The sequence below is a fragment of the Acomys russatus genome, chromosome 1, assembly GCF_903995435.1.
Source record: "Acomys russatus chromosome 1, mAcoRus1.1, whole genome shotgun sequence".
Classification (NCBI taxonomy): Eukaryota; Metazoa; Chordata; class Mammalia; order Rodentia; family Muridae; genus Acomys; species Acomys russatus.
The window spans coordinates 8,730,376-8,753,897 of NC_067137.1; the positions used below are offsets into that span (position 1 = coordinate 8,730,376).

General features: G+C 39.9%; 1 protein-coding gene across 1 annotated transcript in view; it reads right to left on the reverse strand.

Annotated features, from left to right (window-relative positions):
* Nucleotides 1-23,522, reverse strand: part of Camkmt (calmodulin-lysine N-methyltransferase) — a 375,196-nt gene that overhangs the window by 325,240 nt on the left and 26,434 nt on the right. The gene's annotated exons all lie outside the window — the stretch shown is intronic.

Here is a 23,522-nt window from a genome sequence, read left to right on the forward strand (position 1 = left end):
AGCAAATACACTTGTCTAATTCTTTTATTGCTTCTAGACCAGTGGCTCTCAAAAGGAGCCCAGGCAGCTCGGTACCCACTGTCTGGGAGTGTCTGAAGACATCTTCAGTTCTCACAAATGAAATGAGGTGGGAGATGAGGTAGCAAATGACATGCCACGAGTGTTTCATAGATAGCAACTAGGAATGTTGCTACAGTGTATAAGCTCCATGACCCCGAGCCACACTTATGCTAAAATTATCCTGTCCAAAATATCACTAGTACTGTGGTTCTACTATCTAGACCCTGTTCTTAATTAAATGGTAATCTAAGACACAAAGAACTTTGTTTTCCAACATTTATACATGTGTCAATATTAGTACCAATTTGCAAAGTATTATTTTACCCAAAAGATTACAATTTTTCCATCATTTATTTTGACACTCGTTTTGTCAGCAAATTTAATTTAGTCAAATTTGGCCAATAGTAACATCTTCAAGCCAGTTTCCTATGTCTTTTGGGCCTATATGATCAGTCTGAGTGCATCCCTTATTTTATGGCATAAAATGCCCACTCCCTCAGTTAGCCATTTCTTCAAAAACTGTTGGTTTTAGTGGAAAATTATATTTAGAATCCAATATCCAAGCAGTAGTGTATTCACCACAAAGACAGAGATAGCAAATAATCTGTTACCATCGCATCTATCAATCTGTCCATCTGTCTGTCTAAAGTGACATAGTGACATCTTCAGTTCCTTCCAACAGTCAGGGCTGTATTTAAGCCTTTCCCCTTTCCACATATGCAACACTCTTGGCTGACACTGAAACACTTAACTCCCCTTGTCCTCCATGCGTCCTTTACTTACTGGCTCGCCCAATTTTCTGATTTATTGCCAAATTCCCTACTGCAAAACAGAAAACTAAGCTCTGACGGTACTCACTTCCTCTTGTTAGTTTCTGCCCATATTCAAGGCTAAACCTTGTTCCAATGGAGAAAGGAAAGAAGCCGGGGAGAGTCTTAGGGGTGTAACTACACAGCCCTTGCTTAGACTGAGGAGCCTCTGAGCCTTCGGTTGGATCCACAGTGCCATAAGAAAAAAAATCGAAGTTTACCATGGATATGCCACTAATGCCTGCCCTCAGCCCTACTGCCAGTTAAACCTTTGGCCTCAGAGCAGGAAAGGAGGAAAATGAGGCAGGATCTCTCTTACCCGGCACCCTATGAGTACAGGTGTTCCTCAACTGTGAGGAAAAAGCATCAACTCTTAAATGAAAAACTAAGCTAGTCTTTGTTTTAAAGAAAATAATGTATATGTAGTAAATGTGTTAAATATAAGTATACTTAAAATTGGTTCTACTTCTTAAGTCTATCATGAAACATAAGTAATGACGGAAATGTGTTCAAAATTGGGAATTTTCATATACCTTTTGGCTGGAGGACATAGGGAAATCAGGCTAGGACTGACATAGGTTTCTCCTTGTCAGCTAACTTGCAACAGTGCCCTACAGACTCTACAGGGCAGGAAAGGTCATCAACGGTTGTACCTGGCTACGCTAACGACCTGCCTGGCAAGCTATGCAACAGTGGAATGACTCAGGGAGAAACCATGGGTGCTCAGTCAAGTTGACCTCATCTGGAATCAACTGAACCCAAGCTGCTAGGCATGCCTGGGAGGGCTTTTCCTAATCAGATTATTAGGGGTGGGATTTAGGGGCCCACCCCTAAATCGAGGCCACGTCTAGTGGCAGCCCACATAAAAAGACACACAAGAGGGAAGTGTGTGCCGTCTGCCTGCTTGCCCCCACTCTCACTGACAAGTGCATCTACCCTGTTCCTGGGGCCTGCTTCACCTGCACTAGAGCCTACTTGTGTGAATTCTAACACAGCTCTCCAGGACCCCTCCAGGACCCCTCCAGGACTCCAGCGGCAGACCGGGACTGCTGAGAAGCCAGCCTTGCAGGCGGAACAACTACTGGATTCTTGGCTTTTCCATTGTGAGACAGTCGTTATTGGACTGCCCCAAACACACCACAGCCTGTAAGCCAGTCTAACAAATTACACACACACACACACACACACACACACACACACACTGATGTATATGCATACACACACATATATACACACGCACACACGTGCACACATACTCACATGAGCACACATACACACACACATACACACGTGTGCACACATACACACATGCACGCACACATGCACATAAACACATGTACACAGGCGCACCTCACAATACATACATGTGCTCACACATGCACACAATCAGTTCTGTTCCTTTAGAAAACCCTGACTGATACAGTAACGAACCACTTCCTGATTGGATTCATGAGTGTCAGAGGAGAGAATCCATGCCTGGGAGGTCTCAGGCCCTGGGCGCTTCCACCACTGTTTTTTCCTTCTACATCTTTACGTATACCTCCAAAAATTAGTACTGCTCTTAGCTGTCACCAGAAGATTCTTTTTGCAATGGTGATGATTAATAGAAAACCAATTATTTCTTCTAATCTTCAATGAGTAATTTCTACTCAAAGTTTGGCAACAGTCATGGGTTTCAGAAGTGTGAATTCGCAACTCATTCACTTTTCTTTCTCAAGGGAAATCATGATTTATCACTCGGTTCACGATATATATTTGCTTTTCTTTAAATTTCTAGTGAAGAGTTTTATTGTCACAGATGAAGTAACACTTGCCTTGTAAATATTTTATTTTTACATTTAAAATATATATTACATTTCCCCAGAGCAAAACATTTTTAAAAGAGCAAACAATACAAAAATTAATAATGAGGATGCAATTCTTCTACCCCATCTTTTCAGGTGCTACTTTTTAAAAAAATAACTCAGACTTATAATTATATATATATGTATGTATATATACACATACACACATATGTATATACACATATACATACATATATATTTTTTTCACAGATTTTTCTGAATTTGCATCTTCTTTTTATAAAAATAAAATTACATTACATACATTATTCAACTCATCTAACAATAATATCTTAAGTATCTCTCCAAAATACAACATAAACGCAATTCCTGATTTTAATTGCTACTGAATAACCTATTGATAAGGATATGCCATAACTTATTTCCATTGGAGATGGAAGTAAAGCCGTTAGACTGTTTCCATTATTTTCCTTACTAATCCGAGTAATACTACAATTACATCGGTGTCTATTATACACTGAAGGACAGATACCAAAGAGTGGGACTGCCAGGTTAACAGGAATGAAAATGATAGATCTTCCTAAACCTTGTATTTGGAAAAATATTTTAGGATATACAAAAATAACCAAGATAGAAAATAATGAACACTAATTTACTTATCATTCAGTTTAACAGCTGCCAATCTTCAATACTCCCCTTTTCCTCCTACTTAGGAAATTTAAACGAATCTCATTTCAGTTCTGTGTCTACTGATGCCTCTAAAAGTTTACCAGGCCTTTTTGGAACACGTTATATAGTAACTCTCTTCATTTATATGCTCTTAATATTTTACAGACAAACTTTTTAAAGTCACCCATAATATTCACTTCCACCTTCCACTAAGCTCTTTGCAGTGGAGAAACAGAATCAACGCATCCAAGACAGTATAAAAAAGACCAGAAGAAGAAATCATCCTAAAAGCATAAAGACCTTGAGAAGGAACAATGTCGGGCAAGCGCGAGGTTTATTAAGTGACAGAGCCAACAAAGAGAAGAAAAGAGGAACATTAAGTAGATTTTTAAAAGCTAGCATTAGCAGGTAGGAAAAGTACTTAAGGGATCGCTGGTGGGCTGAGTGGGAAATTTAAGCGAAGAAAGCAGTTCATGAGGAATAGGGCATGCCATTTGAATGTGTTTCAGAAGTAGTGGCTTAAAATACATTGCGCTGACCAAAACCTAGGTGAATAGAAACTTAGTGCTCTTCCAGCAAAAGATATTTGCAGGGAAAATATCACTAATCATAATTATTTCTTTTTAAATATGAGTAAACTGCTACTTGAAGAATACAGAATGTGTGTAATGTACACACACATGCACCCGTGATACAAATATGAATGTGTTCCTGGAAAAGGAACACTATGAAACAAAGCTTCAAATTCACTAGCAACAAAAGCTATTAAAGCGACTACAATGTAAAATGTCATATATGCACATGGTAGAGACGTGTTCAGGAAGCACAGCCCATCACTTCCTGGCCTTTTAACAAATATCAAGTAAAGAATCATATAACTTAATTACTTAATCTGGTTTCCTTTTTTGGATATTAATTTCAATAACTCACAAAATAGTTGTTGAGTAGTCTCTACATGCTAAGCAGTTATGTATACACATAGAAATAAAACTACAAGCCCCATAGGAGTTTACAGTCTAAGTGATTTTCAAATGATAATATATTTTGATGAATTTTAATTTTTACATTTATTTTTTTTTTGTAGGAATGTCTCTGTGTATGCACACATACATGCATCTTCTGGAGCATGTGAGGAGGTCAGAGGACAGCTTGCTGGAGTTGGTTCTCTCCTTCTGTCATATGGGTTCCAGACATTGAAATTAGGTCATCAGTGCCCCTCCTCGCTGGCCTGTGTGACCAGCCCCTATCTCAATAAATTTTAAATTTTAGACAGACTACAGGCAGACCCAGAACTGGTGGGATTCTCCTCAGCAGATGCAGAAAAGGCCTCCTACAGGAGGTCAGTGACACTCGAGCCTTGAGAGCCACCGAATTTAAAAATCACAATTTCTAAAGCCCATATAAGCTTTGTTAATGCACTGCAATTGGAAATATTTTTTATAATGTAGATTTGACAAGACTATGTAGTCTACTTAAAAGAAATGTACTTTTAAACTGTCCACTAAATAGTCAACACAGTGCTTGAAAGCAGATCTATGCCAAACTGTGTCAAACAATTCTAGAACACCGGGGGGGGGGGGGGGGGGAATCTATCAGGTACCATAGGAGAATTAATAGGCTTCATTTAAAAAAGAGATGGTGGCAGGAGAGAAGAGAGAAGGAGGGAGAGAGAATTAAAATAGCATTTGGCTATCACATTCTAGAACGTTTACAATGCACTATTGTGCAGTTCTGAAGAGAAAATCATCTGAATTCAATCATTTTATATCCAACCAGTATCACGATGTGCGCTGTGCTAAATTGTTAGATAACGGTGTGAGAGCGGCACATACATACGTACCTATGTGTGACACAGACAGAGCGGCACATACATACGTACCTATGTGTGACACAGACAGAGCGGCACATACATACGTACCTATGTGTGACACAGACAGAGCGGCACATACATACGTACCTATGTGTGACACAGACAGAGCGGCACACACATACGTACCTATGTGTGACACAGACAGAGCGGCACATACATACGCACCTATGTGTGACACAGACAGAGCGGCACATACATACGTACCTATGTGTGACACAGACAGAGCGGCACATACATACGCACCTATGTGTGACACAGACAGAGCGGCACATACATACGTACCTATGTGTGACACAGACAGAGCGGCACATACATACGCACCTATGTGTGACACAGACAGAGCGGCACACACATACGTACCTATGTGTGACACAGACAGAGCGGCACACACATACGTACCTATGTGTGACACAGACAGAGCGGCACATACATACGCACCTATGTGTGACACAGACAGAGCGGCACATACATACGTACCTATGTGTGACACAGACAGAGCGGCACATACATACGTACCTATGTGTGACACAGACAGAGCGGCACATACATACGTACCTATGTGTGACACAGACAGAGCGGCACATACATACGCACCTATGTGTGACACAGACAGAGCGGCACATACATACGCACCTATGTGTGACACAGACAGAGCGGCACATACATACGTACCTATGTGTGACACAGACAGAGCGGCACATACATACGCACCTATGTGTGACACAGACAGAGCGGCACATACATACGTACCTATGTGTGATACAGACAGAGCGGCACATACATACGTACCTATGTGTGACACAGACAGAGCGGCACACACATACGCACCTATGTGTGACACAGACAGAGCGGCACATACATACGTACCTATGTGTGACACAGACAGAGCGGCACATACATACGTACCTATGTGTGACACAGACAGAGCGGCACATACATACGCACCTATGTGTGACACAGACAGAGCGGCACATACATACGTACCTATGTGTGACACAGACAGAGCGGCACATACATACGTACCTATGTGTGATACAGACAGAGCGGCACATACATACGCACCTATGTGTGACACAGACAGAGCGGCACATACATACGTACCTATGTGTGACACAGACAGAGCGGCACACACATACGCACCTATGTGTGACACAGACAGAACGGCACATACATACGCACCTATATGTGACACAGACAGAGCGGCACATACATACGTACCTATGTGTGACACAGACAGAGCGGCACATACATACGTACCTATATGTGACACAGACAGAGCGGCACATACATACGTACCTATATGTGACACAGACAGAGCGGCACATACATACGCACCTATGTGTGACACAGACAGAGCGGCACATACATACGTACCTATGTGTGACACAGACAGAGCGGCACATACATACGTACCTATGTGTGACACAGACAGAGCGGCACATACATACGCACCTATGTGTGACACAGACAGAGCGGCACATACATACGTACCTATGTGTGACACAGACAGAGCGGCACACACATACGTACCTATGTGTGACACAGACAGAGCGGCACACACATACGCACCTATGTGTGACACAGACAGAGCGGCACACACATACGTACCTATGTGTGACACAGACAGAGCGGCACACACATACGTACCTATGTGTGACACAGACAGAGCGGCACATACATACGTACCTATGTGTGACACAGACAGAGCGGCACATACATACGTACCTATGTGTGACACAGACAGAGCGGCACACACATACGTACCTATGTGTTACACAGACAGAGCGGCACACACATACGCACCTATGTGTGACACAGACAGAGCGGCACATACATACGCACCTATGTGTGACACAGACAGAGCGGCACATACATACGCACCTATGTGTGACACAGACAGAGCGGCACACACATACGCACCTATGTGTGACACAGACAGAGCGGCACACACATACGCACCTATGTGTGACACAGACAGAGCGGCACATACATACGCACCTATGTGTGACACAGACAGAGCGGCACATACATACGTACCTATATGTGACACAGACAGAGCGGCACATACATACGTACCTATGTGTGACACAGACAGAGCGGCACACACATACGTACCTATGTGTGACACAGACAGAGCGGCACATACATACGTACCTATGTGTGACACAGACAGAGCGGCACATACATACGCACCTATGTGTGACACAGACAGAGCGGCACATACATACGCACCTATGTGTGACACAGACAGAGCGGCACACACATACGCACCTATGTGTGACACAGACAGAGCGGCACATACATACGTACCTATATGTGACACAGACAGAGCGGCACATACATACGTACCTATGTGTGACACAGACAGAGCGGCACACACATACGTACCTATGTGTGACACAGACAGAGCGGCACATACATACGTACCTATGTGTGACACAGACAGAGCGGCACATACATACGTACCTATGTGTGATACAGACAGGAAGCTGGAGCAGCTCAAGAGAAACACACAAACACAAACGTGCAGGGCTTGCTAAGGACCAGCCCAGCCAGACTCCCCTACAGAGACACCTACTGTCAACAGCTGGAACATAGCACTATAGTTTCCAGTTTTATACAACATAACTTTGGAAGATGACCATTTTTTTAAAAAAAGCTTCTATTATAAAAGACAGAAGCCAAAGAAATATTTTAATGTAATTTGCAGGTGATGTCTAAAAAGACATGCAACCAAGAAGCAATGAAAATAATACTAAGGGGTGGGACACAATAGCAAAAAAAATTTTTTTTTCAGACATTAAAAGGCATAAAGATCGAAATGAGAAAATCAACCAAAGAGTTGAGAGATGAAAGTTGTGGAACTATCCCCAAGAGTTAACAAATAAGTAGAGAGGTTGTAAATCAGAAGATAATTGAAAATTAATCTGTCCAGAATATGCCATTGAAAAGTACTGTAAATTACAAAGACAATGGTGATAAAAATAAATAAATAAGTACAAAGAAGTGAAAATCGCCAAAGAAATCATTAGGAAAATTTCTCAGCGGGCTGGAGAAGATGGCTCAGAGGTTAAGAGCACTGACTGCTCTTCCAAAGATCTTGAGTTCAATTCCCAGCAACCACATGGTGGCTCACAACCATCTATAATGAGATCTGGTGCCCTCTTCTGGCCTGCAGGTGTACATGCAGGCAGAGCATTGTATACATAATAATAAATAAATCTTTTCTTTTAAAAAAAAGGAAAGTACAGAAAATTTCTCAGCACTTAAAACGATGTGTGTAAAGGCAAAGTGTCCACTAAATAGTCAACACCGTGTCTGAAAACAGAGCCACGCCAGATCATATCACACAAGTTAGAACAGCAGGGAGGAGACCTGGTCCCAAATTAACAGGTTTCTTTCTTTTTTTTTTCTTTTTGGTTTTGTTTTGTTTTTTCAGACAGGGTTTCTCTATGTAGCCCTGGCTGTCCTGGACTCACTTGGCAGACCAGGCTGGCCTCGAATTCACAGAGATCCACCTGCCTCTGCTTCCCAAATACTGGGATTAAAAGCGTGTGTCACCACCACCCAGCACAGGTTTCTTTTTTAAAAGGTAGGAATAAGGAGAAACTTCTAGAAAATACAATGCATCTTTGTGCAGTTCTGAGAAGAAAGTCATTTGATATTTCATCACTTTATATCCAACTGAAGTATCACCAAGCCTCAGAAGAATCACCTTCTCCTCACTTTCTCACAAAATTACTCAAACTTACAATTGTATGAGAGGGCAGAGTAAATACGAGAGAATAATTTATGGTTGATAGTCAACACAAAACAGATGCAATGAGTCCTCAGAAGACAGTAAAAGAGCCCAAGATATGACATTTGTAACAGGCCTAGCGACCAGTGGTCACAGGCTTCAGAAAAACTTCAGGGCTGTGAAACTGATGCTTTACATGGAGATATTTTACCTGAAAATAGTTTAGGCCTTAAAAACATGCAAATAAAGTTATGTCCTAAGATAATATACGCACGCTACTGAAGTTCTCACTGTCACGGGCGTAAGCTGAGCCATTTTGGCCAGCACTGGCTGGGTGGATTCTTCACAGGCGAAGCAATGTGGTTAAGTTACATTTTTTTAAAAAGATGTTTGTTGGTGATAATGTAAATATAGTTCACAGAAATCATCCAAGTACCTGGATCCACCAAACACTGAGATTGATCCAGATTTTAATACAGAAGTCTCTTCAACATATGTAGAAAGGAAGTTTTATTCCTTTGTAGCAGTTCAGTCAAAGTGGAGAGATCATTTGAGAAGTGAAAATGCAGGACAGCACATAAGAGGATTTAACAAACATTTGTTGAGATTGCTCTTTCTTTTCCAATCTATAAATAAGATAAGAAAAGGTAAATGAATATCAAGTTAACTACTTGGTGTATTATATATGAAATATAATTTATATACATATTCACATATATGTAAACATGCACACACAATTACTTAAATTTTCTTTTGTTACTCTTCTGTATCTATATATTAATTTTCAATTTTATTTTTAAAATATATTTCACAAATTTAACTCAAGTAACTTTTTAAAGAAACATAGTTCCTTTAAAATACTTAGCTATTGAAAAATATTTATAATATTAGCTTAGATTTGTTAAATAGAGTAATATAAAATATTTGTTGATAGCTCTTTATATTTTCAGATAATATATAGGGGATATTTTCTAAAGACTTGGGTATTAAGCTGTTTAAGTTGAAAAAGATATCACCAAAATTATTTACAAGTATTTTACTTTATTATAAATCAATAAAATGGCTAATGAAAGTTTATTAAACTTAGGTAAATAGTTAAATCCTCTTATAAACACATAAAATAGATATGTCTTAAAGGCTTCCGAATCTATACGGAATAATGAGGTTGCAGACTCAAGTGTTCACTGGTCAAGGGAAGAGTAAATCAAAGAACGTGGTCTCCAGATGAGTCTCACATATGTGACTGAGGCTCGGGCTGCTCAGTTACATACCCTCCAGGAGACACTGAGAACCTAGTGCATGTGAATTCCCCTACTGCAACATCTCGGCTATAATTTTTAATTACTGCATTAGTTATGCAAAATATGTGTTCTAAATTAAGTTTCTATTTCATTTAGGGGCCTATGGTATATTTTCTATAAACTGTAGACCTAAACATATCTATTATATTGATTAATAAATCAAATACAAAAAGGATGTACAGAATGAATGAATTTGTCTAAATGTGGCTAGCGATTCAGATATCTCAATACATATTGAATACCCCTTCCACCAGGTCCTTTTCATGGTACTGTGGTGGGATGAAGAGCTATGCCTAGATGTAATCTTCCAACATTTCTTCCCATGATTTCAAAACACATAATCCAAAGTGGATCCCTCTTTAGAATCAGGCACCGTTAATATTACACCAGGCACAACTGTGACAGGAACAAAGGAACAAGGCTGTGTGGTCACCCTTACTTTAAGAACTTGGCCTGCGTCACCTGTTCTTCCCACTCCTGTTGGCCCATCCTAGGCTCCACCCTCTCCAAGGTAGATCAGCCCTTGGCAAGTCTGTTCCACATTTTATGATAGAAAATCAGGGGGAAAGGGAGTGAAGCGAAAGACCTGGGATTGTCTAGGGCTTTTCTGTGTGGTCAGCTTCTATTTAGCAGGCCCAGAACCAACAGCAACATGAGATGGCAGGAGATGGGAGGACGAAAGAACTGTGCACGCTCTTTGTGTCACTTGATCAAGAAAAGTAAATACACAGTTACTTGACAATGTTTCACTCAATGGACAGCCTCTGAGACAAACCGCAGGCTTTATAAACACTGCACAACCTCCTTGCAATCAGAGAGGTTAACATTTATTTTTGGAGAAAAGTAAGGCCTATAGGTAATATATATGGGACATAACTGAGTACTAAATTGCAAATTATAAATCTGCAGAATGTAAAGGCAGAGAGATCAAAATGGGTGATATGAAGCAAGGCCTTCCTCCTCACTACACCTTCTCATAATTCTAATTTCTCTTTTAAAGGAAGCCAGAGGAAAAGAGAACTTGTGGTTTTCATAACTATTTTGCATTTCTTAGCTGTTCATAATGACAATCCACCAACCCCCATCATGTTCTAAATAAAATATTCAAATCAAAATAACAACTGCCAAGATTAAGCAAAATACTATTGGTCCCAATTCTGAGTTTCACCACACCTTTCAGTCAAAAATGAAGTCGTGTCAACTGTCAGAGCTTCCTAGAAACAGCAATCACTTGGCCTTCAGCATCCTAGAAGGACAAAGGCGTCCACACACCATGCATTTACCGCCTACAGGGAGCACTCCAGCTACTCCAGCATACTCAAACAAGCGATGAGAGCGAGCATGCGGACAGCCCACATATACAGAATTCATCCACATTTTCAGACTCACGCATATGGACAGGATGATTTGAATCTTTTCCTCATTCATTTCCACCTCCCCAGGACTCAACTCAAATATTCAGATTAAAGGTTGGGAGTAGAGAGTGGAGGGAAGAAAGCAAGGCACATAAAACACAAACAATCAACGCATTCAACCATTAACTACTTTGTTCACATCAAGAATTCATAGCATAACATACAATACACCTAGGCCATACAAATGTCCACATATCTAAAGCAATGCTCTGTGGAAACGCTGCCCATGGCCAAACAACGTTGCTGAAGCCATGAATATTCTTTTAGATGTGCTATTTATGTATGCGATTTTAAAATATCCCTATGGCCATAAGCTTGAGGAGTACCTTGGAAGAAAGGCTGTGTCAGAAGTCATGGTCACTACTGTATTATTATTACAAAAAGCATTCCAAGAAAAAGAAAGAAAACAATATGAACATTTGGCTTAAGACGATTAAAAGAAAGTGCACACTCTCCCCTTACTACCCTCACTCCCCAAATCCCTATTCCATTAGAATGTCCACTATCTCACAGAAACCCCTGACGCCCATCTTCCAGTGACCTTTAATCAGCTCCTCTGAGACAATCCACCACTCTAATTCTTTTCCCTTTGCCAAAATTATTTTCTATCTCTCAAGTTAGCACTGCAGTTTTCAGTTCTCATCGTGAACTTTAAAATCCATTTCTCACCACTGTGGGGAGACAAAACCTTGGAGAAATACAGAGGAGGGGTTCTAAATTCCTGGGTGGGCACTCACTAAATAAGCCTTTAAGCCTTTCCCCTCCACCCGCTGATCCCCCCTCCCCTCTGCCCCCCCCCACCCCACCTCTTAAGGAGTTAAGTTTATCCACTAAGGATAATATTTACAATGTAGCTGATAAACACTGTAAGGAATGAAAAACACAGGGAAGCTATTTAAAAGAGGAGGAAGGAGGCAACACTACTCTGTTTGCTGGGGAGCATGTGACTCTCTCACCTGGCATATGCTGGCAGAGTGTGACAGAACTATCCCTGCAGACACTCAAAACACAACTCGACAGACACAGGCTACCTTTCAGTGTGGCCTCGGATCTAGGAAGCCTCAGGGCTTCGTTTCTTCAGGCCTTTTATAATGCTGCCTTCTGTTTTCAAAGAGAAACTCTCCAACTCCTTGTTTCAGATAAAGATGCAAAAACATACATTATAAGGAGAGATCCAAATGTGTCTTCCAACTGCCTGGCATCTCACATGAAAATGTAAAAAATACATTTAAAAAGAGGTATCTTCTAAATAAATGTTCCTTGCCTGGTAACCCTAACATCAAATGTGAGGGTTCTGCATAGCTTGGGCCATGTTTACCCAACATTGAGCCAAAAGAAAAGAATACATTCTCCCAACTATGGTACTTGGAGTCAGATAGTGAACCACCCACCCCACTTAATGTAATTTTTATGGTATATATTACTTTTACAACTGGTAAGATGTATTTGTAAGTGTAAAATTTTGATAGGTAAAATCCATTGTTTCCTTATTCCTTAATATGAATATATGTATGTGCTCTCCCTCTCTCTCTCCTCCCCCCCTCACACACACACATGTGCGCGTGCGTGTGCATACACACACACATACACACACACACACACACACACACACACGACACCAGTGCATGTGCACTCTACCCTTTTCTAAGAGCTTGTAATCAAAGGCTATATGTGTTACGAGACTTAAGAAAGACCAGGAGCCAGGCCTGGTGCCGACACTGCCCAGCAGCAGCTTTCCTCACGGTACACAGCTGCTGTCTACCTAAGCAGAGGAAACACAGAAAATCTTATGAAATCGTTTTCCTAAGGAAGTTAGAAAGCTTGCCCAAAACTGATCACAGAGTGACTTTAATTTTTTGTATGTTTGATTTCTGAGTGGTAGCGGCACACGCTTTTAACACCAGCACTCAGGAGGCAGAGGCAAGCAGATCTCTGTGAGTTCAAGGCCAGCCTAGTTTATAAAGCTAGTCCAGGACAGCCAGGGTACATAGAGAAATACTGTCTCGAAAAATCAGAAGAATATTTTTTGATTGATTTGATTTTTGAATTCTTGAAACTGTACTGGGAGACACTGACATCTGACCACTGTGAGCCCCTTGGAGAAAAAAAAAAAATAACAGTATCTGTTTTTTTAAACTGGAAAATGCATTCTTTCCTTATTCTTTAACAATCTGAGTTTTTTTTAAAGATTTATTTATTTATTATTATGTATACAGTGCTCTGCCTGCATATACATCTACAGGCCAGAAGACGGCATCAGATCACATTATAGATGGTTGTGAGCCACCATGTGGTTGCTGGGAACTGAACTCAGAACCTCTTGAAAGAGCAGTCAGTGCTCTTAACCTCTGAGCCATCACTCCAGCCCAACAATTTGAGATTTGTATCACAGCTTTCAAGGATAAATACTCCTCTTGGAAGTTAAAGTGTACTTATAAAAAAAAAAAAAAAAATGAAAGTAATCTTTTTTCCTTCCTAGTTGTAAAAGTAATATATACCATAAAAATTCAAACAATCCTGGAAAGCATAATGAAGAAAATGCAAATTACTCATGATCCCAACAAGGCACCGAGCAGAGAAGCACAGCTCTGCGCATAACCACAGCTGTTCCCATATGCTGCGGTGTCCCTGGCTTACAGAAGCAGGAGCCCATGTGGGCTAGGGAGATGTCGCCCAGGCATGGGTGCATAGGTCAGCCGACAGAGCCGTGGTAACATGCCAACTGTGCTGGGACATGCTTGTGACCGTAGCCCTGGGAATGGGGAGACAGAAGGCAGCTTCCTAACCCTGCAGTCTAGCCTGACTGATGAGTTCCAAGCCAATGAGAGGTGCTGGTTCAAAAGAGGTGGGAGGTTTCCTGAGAATGAAGATGGCATCCAAAATTGTCCTCTGTCCTTCCCTGCTTGCTCTGTCTTCCCTGTCTGTCTTTCTCCCTCCCTCCCCCCCCTCTCTCTCTCACACACACACACACACACACAGGACACCAGTACATGTGCATCCAAACACACAAACTGCACACACACACATATAAGTAAATAAATACATGTACTATACTGATTTCTAAATCTATTTATTTGTGTATATAGGTGTTTTGTCTGTATGCACATCTGTACACCAAAAAAGGGCATTGGGTCTCATGAGACTATAGTTACAGACAGTTGTAAGCTGCCATGTGGGTGCTGGGAATTGAATTCAGGACCTGTGAAAGAGCAGTCAGTGCTCTTAACCACTGAGCCATCTCTCTAGCCCCTACTGTACTGGTTTTTAACTCAATCTGTTTTACATGTTGTCAACAACTATATAGTATCCCACTGCATGGAGTATCTATAATTAAGTCACTAAACTAAACATGTACATTCGTTGTGCTGAAGTGCATCTCTTTACTTATAGCTTTATACAATAGCTGCATTATTTTTCAGAAAGGGAATAATAAAAAACTAGACACTTAACACGGTTAAATGAACCTCCAGGCTGCCTCTGTGACGGTGAACTGCTGCTCACCTGCTTGTAGTGGCCTTTCTGCTGCTTCTCCTGAATGCTGTCTCTAGAGAACACACTTTTGTCTGCATACTCTTCTCACATAAGAACTGCCAGTGCACCACTTACATTCCAGCTTCTCGCTGCCGCTTTTTAAATGAAGTGTCCTTAAATTTTCAGTCCACCTATTTATTAATCTTGAATCACAGTCATTTGGATTACATTTAGAAGGGCATCTCTGTCTCAATCCAACAAAAGTGCTCATCTGGAATATACAGGATTGTCAGTTTCCAATTAAACATTTTATCCAACTTATATTTATATTGATATAGAATAAAGGAGGGAGTTGGCTTTGTTATTTTTTTAAATTCCTAGTTAAATGTTCTTAAAAGTATCAATTAAAAAAAAAAAAACAATCCTTTCCTGTCACCTTGGTCATATGAGTGCTGGATGCTAAGGTCTGTGAGAACCCTCTCTTCTTATTTATTTATAAATAAACACTTATTGTGTTACTACTTGAATGCCATACTGTTTTAGCTATACAGATCACTCAACATTGCATTGCACATGACAAAGTAATGTGAAATATTTATATAGGAAACGTACTTCCTACGTTGTATTATTTTCTAATAATCAGAGAACTAAAAAGTTCAAGAATGAGAGCTGGGCAGTGTGTGGCACACGCCTTTAATCCCAGCTCAGGAGGCAGAGGCAAGTTCAGGACAGCTGGGGACACATAGAGAAACCCTCCCTCAAAAACAAAAAACAAAACAAAACAAAAAAAAATCAAGAATGAAGCAGACAATACCAACACTCCTGATAAAAAAATTCAGTATGTACCATCACATACAGCTTAACATCTTATATGTTTATCATAATACAAAGTAGTTAGTGTTTCTTAGGAGTGAGGAGAGCTAAATCTTAATTCTACATATACTTTCTATGATGACACTTATTTGAAACTAGAACAGTGAGTGACCCATAAAAAGCTCAAATTTTCTTATTTCTTAAACTGTTTTACTAAAACATCTGCGTGTGCTTGCGTAGAGATATAGAGTATGGATGGATATAGGTCACAAGACATGCATGTAAACAGATAAAAGACGGCTATGTTATCCACACAGGACTTGCACATGTGTTTACACACTGTTCATATGGAGAATGATCAGGACTGCTGTGTCCTCAGTGTTGACTGGGTGAGGTGAGTAGGTATACAGCAGGCACAAGGGACTAAAGCGCAGTGAAGACAGCTGACCTGCAGGCCCGACACTACCACCCAGCAGACACTGACTGGAAAAGGCCCAGGGAAAGAGTCAGCTAGAGTTTCCGGCTGAGTTTTTATCTTTTCATTGATGAGCTTCCTAAGCTGAACTTCCCGCTCTGGTTTCCACTGTGGGCAGCTTACACCCTGGGATAAACAGCAACCTCTGCTGGAAACACTCACCTCCCACCTCCTCTCCAGAGCAGAGTCTTTACTCTTGGGCTGCTTTGCCCTTCTCATCCCTCTCGGCAGTTAGGGATCCCAGCCCACCCCGGACAAGGGGCTTGGCTCTGAAGTGGAGGATCAGCCCCACATGTGACAACTTACCAATATAATGTACTTTACACACGCATGCTTTCTAATGTGTTACAGGTATACAACGCATGTGTATGTCACATATGCATTAAATATCTCTATAGATGTCATTCATACACACACACACACACACACACACACACACACACACACACACACACATACATATATGGACTGGAGAGTTGGCTCAGCAGTTAAGAAGAGCACTGGCTACTTAAGATTACTCTTCACACATATATATATTTCTACTCTACTATGAAGCATTGTACCTATACAACTCAATTTTTTTTTTGTTTTTGTTTTTGATTTTTGTTTTTCAAGACAGGGTTTCTCTGTGTAGCCTTGCCTGTCCTGGACTCACTTTGTAGACCAGGCTGGCCACGAACTCACAGCGATCCTCATGAGCCACCACCGCCCGACCACAACTCAATTATAATACAAGGTTTATACTTTGAAAATGCTATTGCAGGCTGTTTAGGATAAGTAAGTTATACAAGTTAATTGTTAGTTAATCAAATCATGGTCATGTCAGTCACTAGTCTATTTCTATCACAAGAATATACATTCTAGGTTTAACAGATAGATATGATTATATAGATAGCTAAGGTAAAATAGTTAGATGAGGTCTTCAAAAACCTCAAAGACCTACAGAATATGGTATTTAAAGATGTTTTTATTATTTTAAAGATTCATAGAAAATGAGACAGGTTAACTCCTGGCAACACCCAGTCTACCTCAAAGAGGATGATGGGCATCAAAGAACCTCCTTATGGAGATGGCTTCAAATGTGGCAAACAAGCCACTGGGCAAAGTGTCCTCATTTCTGCCACAGACAGAATTCTGCCTAAAAATGGGCAAGCCTGGGTACTGGGTCAGAAGGCTGAAGATAATGTTCCAATGTTATAGAAAGTGTTGAGTGACTGTTCAGGCAGCAAACTGTCTCTGTCGTTTTTTTCACTGTGGAAGCTGCTAACCTGCACTTCCTGTTCACTCAGGTAATTAATTTTATTCCTTCTCAAATCTCTGATGGGGTTGAAGACCAGATAGTTTAGTTTTACAATTAAGCTTAGTTGTTTAGGGGTTAAGATGTTTTTAGGTCTAGAGAGATGTTTTAAGTTGATAAAGATGAGATATGATAGACATGGATTTACAATCAGAATTTTAGATGCACCAAGATAGGAAAGATGTTTTCTTCAAAGTTGCCAAATACAAATAACCAAAACACTATGAATGTGACATTTATATAATTCCTGATTGTTTCGTGATTTTTCTTGCTGTAGGTAGTTCATTGTATATATGTATAATAATATAAATGAATATGCTAGAGAGAGGGAGAGAGAGGGAGGGGGGAGAGAGAGAGAGAGGAAGAGGGGGAGAGAGAGAGAGAGAGCACACAGTGGCTACTCTTCCAAAGGACCTGGGTTCAGTTCCCAGTACCCACATGGCAGCTCACAACAGTCTATAACTCCAGTTCCAGGGGATCTGACACCCACATACACATACAAGCAGGCAGAATGCCAATGTTCATAAAATAAAATAAATCATTAAAAATATATAAAACCTAACTTTATTTTAATGAGAATACATTTTTAAATTCAACCTGGCATTGTGAAATTATATAACAAAATAATTATGTAACAGGACAACTAAAAATAATTATGAAACAGGACAACTAAAATGTATCTTAAAGATTATATATATATATATATATATATATATATATATATATATATATATATATATATATATATATATGCAAGGCAGTGGTGGTACATGACTTTAATCCCAGCATATGGGAAGCAGAAGCCTGCAAGGCCAGCCTGGTCTACAAAGTGAGACCAGGTCAACCAGGCTACATAGAGAAACCCTGTCTCAAGCAAAACAAAACAAAACTAAATAAAAATGTCTTAGTAAGACCCTTTCCTCTGGTAATATTTGATTCCTAGTCTAAAAGAGATCAGCTTTAGGCACATCTGAAGACAGACTAAACAGGTAGGAAGACTGCAGAAAAGACTAGAGCTGTATGCATTAAAGCTCAGGGGTGCCCTACGACGCAGTGCGGAGCAGATCACCATCACCACATGTGGAAGTATGGAGGGAAGTGTGTCTACAAACATGTTCAGGAAGCCGGGAGACATCTACCAATGACAGGGTCCTATCATAGCCCAGGCGGAGGAGGGAAAAATTAAAAGAACAGCAGAAGGGGTTTTACTAGTACATTCTTCAAAATGAAGCTACAACATTAGCCAAAAATTCTGACTAACACTAAAATATTGCAATAATTTATAACTACTGGCATATATATTATATATAGGTCTACATTTATAGAATTATTTCTAAATTTTCATTATTTTTACATTCCTAGTTAGTGAAATATTATTATTAAATTCTATATATTACCAATGTGGCACATATGTTGTGTATATGCAATAAATTGTTTGAGAAATACTGATTCATCTGTTCAGGCTATCATAAGATTACTATTTTAAAATACTATATAAAATATAAGATATTTTATATAGTTTTGTTTTATATATATTTTATAGTATATAAAAATATAAAAAACTATATTAAAAATATGTAAGCAAAACTATGACACTCCCAAGCACATAGAAGGCTTTATAAATACCAAATAACTGTGTTAGATGCCATGATATCCAAATATATTATCAACTAAGACAAGAACAGTCACATCTTCAAAAATTCAATTCTGGCCAGGTGTGGTGGTGGAGGCCTTCAATCTCAACATGCAAGAGGCAGAAACAGGAGGATCTCTGTGAATTCAGGGCCAGCTTGGTCTGCACAGTGAGCTCTGGGATAGCCAAAACAACAAAGAAACATCCTGTCTACAAAAATACTTTTTTTTTTTTTTTTTTGAGTAAAAAAAAAAAAAGCAACAATTTTAGAGAAAAAGGCTTTTAGAGAATCATAGCATGGTGGGGCTTCTCTGATCAGAGACCAAGGGGACTGGCAGGAAAGGGGGCCTCTGCCCACAGAGAAAACAGAAGCAGGAAATTGGCTACAGCCATCCCAAACAGTGCCCTGTGCTCACAGGTGTCAGCAGAAGTGACCCTCGCTGGAGGTGAAGGCTGTGGTCTTACACTTCTCCCTAGCTCACAGGATGGCATCGCTTTCTAGACACACGGGTCAGTAGCACACACTCCCTCTGCAGAGCGGCTTGAGTGTCTCAGGAGGAGTGGTCTTGAACTGTGAGAACCAGAGAATGAAACAGATGAGCCTATCTTTAGGGAGGCTGACTTTCAAATAGTTGGTCTTCTACAAGAGCAAAAGGAAATCCACAAAGACAGTGTTGGGTTCCTACAGCAATAAGTTGGTATGCAGAAATGATTAATTTTGCATGACACTTGGTTCTTTTGGGACTAAGAGCCAAGCCTAGGTACTTGTGAATGGTAGGCAAACATCACCACTGAGTCACACCATATCCAGCCCATGAAATCCATTTTAATTTCTTCTTACATCATTGGGAAAAAGTCAAGTAGTGAAAACATCTCAAGATTAGAAACCATTTTAAGCTTAGATGTTCACAAACAAAACATAAGTAACAAAAGCAAGTACAAAGAATATTTTCTTTTCCAGTACATCAGGAAATAAAAGATCAGATAATCAGGAAGATTTTTCCAAGTAGTTTAGAAAATTCTAGAAATCTCTAAAAATCTGCAACGAGCACAACCATGACTTGATTTTACATTTGTGATGGATGGCTCCACCACACGATGAGTGTGCTGTGTTTACTGGACAGACACATCTGAATGCTGAGATTCTAAAATAGTCTAACTGGTTTTTTTTCTGTTATTAAGTAGCATTAGCCTGCAGAACCTAAGTGCTTGTGCCCATCATCTCTACCGTTAGCAGCTTCTTTCCTCACTGATAACGTCCCTGTGCAGACTGTCACACTAGTTCTATACAAACTCATGTTCCTCGGCATAACTCAAGCCCCCATTAGGGTTAGAAGATCAGAGCTATTCTTTTCCTTAAAGCTAGAAATACAAAAAAAAAAAAAAAAAAAAAATGATATTACTAACAAAAGCAAAATGAATTGAAAGATAAGGAAAGCTTTTTATATTAATGATTGGGAATGCATTAAATATATTAGAAATAAATCAATGAAAGTATATAAACACATCTGTAAATGTTTATACAATGAAAGATTACAATTATTGTTGTCCCTGCACACTGTGCTCTGAAACAGAATTATGCTGTGGCGCCCTCTGCTGGGCTTCCCACTCAGACTCAACCTAACAACACTAATGAAACTCAATTACTTTTTTGTCCACAAACATTTTATGACGAAGCTTACATAAAAGTTGTAACTAGTATTACTTTGTTGCAATAAGACTTTACCCATTTACCCACTAAGTGAGATTTCAATAGCTATTCCTCTTAAGAATAAATACAGCTATGTACTTAAGAGTGAATGCAGTCACATAAAGCATGTATGACATGGAAGTAGAACTGTCCAGGGGGACAAAGAGAACTAAGAGCAAAGAAGAGGCGCAGGAAGAAAGATGAAGGAAGGATGAAGGACAGCATGCTCATCATATAACATAAAACACTAAATGCAAAACATTGCATAAGGACTAGGAGATGGCTCGGTGGAGAAAGCACTTGCCGCACAATCACAAGGACCAGAGTTCATATCCCAGAACCCACATAAACACCAGGTGGGCATGGTGGCTGGTGTCCAGTGCTAGCTAGCACCCAGGGGCTCCCCCCAGAGCAATCTGGGTATCTAGCCTGGCTGCATGGACAAGCTCAAGAAACCTTGCCTCAGTGACTGGGTAGAAAGCAACAGAAAAGGCTCTAACCTCAACCCCAGGCCTCCACACACATGCATATACGCATACAAGCACCCACATGAGCACACAAACACACTGCACAACACACATACCACATTCCAAAAATAGTTACATATGAAAAAGCCTAATTCACCTTGTGTTGTTACTGCATCAGTTACCTGACAATATTTTCAGGGTTTTTTGTTTGTTTGTTTATTGTTTTTTGTTTTTTGTTTTTTCGGGACAGGGTCTCTCTGTTTAGCCCTGGCTGTCCTGGACTCACTTTGTAGACCAGGCTGGCCTCAAACTCACAGCGATCCGCCTGCTCTGTCTCCCAAGTGCTGCGATTAAAGGCGTGCGCCACACCTGGCTTATTTTCAGCTTCTTTTGTTGTTGTGGTTATTGTTGTGTTGTTTTGGTTTTGGTTTTTCAAGACAGGGTTTTTCTATGTTATCTTGGCTGTCCTGGACTTACTCTGTAGACTAGGCTGGCCTCGAACTCACAGCAATCCACCTGCTCTGCCTCTGGGGTACTGGGATTACAGGCGTGTGCCACCACACCTGGCTTATTTTCAGGTTCGTAAGACTCTGTTATGATAAACATTTTAATAAACTCTTTTGTTATTTATCTAATTTTTCTAGTCTTTTATATTTAATTCAATCAAAATAGTTCATTTTAAAACATCAAAATAATTCTTAGTGTCTCTTTTTAACTTATGTTTATTTTAAGTTAATCTTTAACCCAAATTGTACATACTTATAAAACCCTATAAACAAGTTTGAGAAGTGCCGATCACCCGGAACAATAAATAAGTAGCTTCCACTTACTGAGTATCAACCCTGAGAAACAGAGTTCTACTCAAGTTCACAGAGACCACATAAGTTGCTTCAGGTATAGATGTCTCTCATTCTGAAGTTTCCTACAAAATGACAGAGGGCAGGGAAGAGCATGCTCACACACGATTTCTCCATCAGTCTGTGGGAGAACTTCAGGGTGTGGGTGATGGAGACAATGTTAAAGAGGGAGAAGACAGCTGTTGATATGTGACATAATAACTTGGACCACTAGAAACTATTTTTATCATATGTAGTGCTGCCAGCTAGCGGCCCTATTTCATACTGAGCCTGGAAAACAATCCTTGTTCTATGTTACTGAATTAAAAATTCTTTATTCCACATCCCAGGGTTATGTTCTAAACATGTGCGTGCATGGGGCTTGCTTGATGATAGCTAACGTTACGCCAGTATAAAGGAGACTGTGCCTCAACCACCACAGCATCCCTGACCAGTCCTCGCCCAGCTCCCAACAAAACACACACCTAAGTCAGGATTCAGTGACGGCCAACACATATACACTGAAAGGTAGCTTATTACTATCCATGAAAGAAACCTACGCCATATTAAATATTTCAGGGTAATTTCAGAATAGAACATTTATAGATTCCTTAGTAGCAAACATAACTTTTCTATATAAGCAAAATCTCACTACAATGTGGACATAGAACTATGGTGTCCACTCAATTACAATCCATCCATACAATAAAACAGTACTGCTGGCAAAGTTTAACATTTAAGTATAGATATTAAGTAATTAAAGATTTGTTCTAATTTCCTCTGAGGAAAAAAATCGAGTTATTTTTTAATTTAAAATCATCATATTTTACTATTGATTGATTATTTTCAAATATCAGTAGCAAGTACCCTAGGCTACAACTTAGGAGGCACATATAGCTCTTATAATGTTATTTAACTGTGAGGTTACTTATCTATAAACATATTCTTAGCTGATTTCTTTTATCAGATGCAATTATTTTAGAATTAAGTGAAGTTCTCAGAGGAGAAATAGATCACCAATTAATAAGAGGCTTAGGCAAAAACATACTATATAAACAAAAACTTACATTTTAAGTATAATGACATCATGAAGAACATGTTCTGGGTTGAATCTGCACTAAAAGCGAAGAGTAAAGCCCCCAAAACATAGCAAAGGGGCGAGCAGACCAACAGCT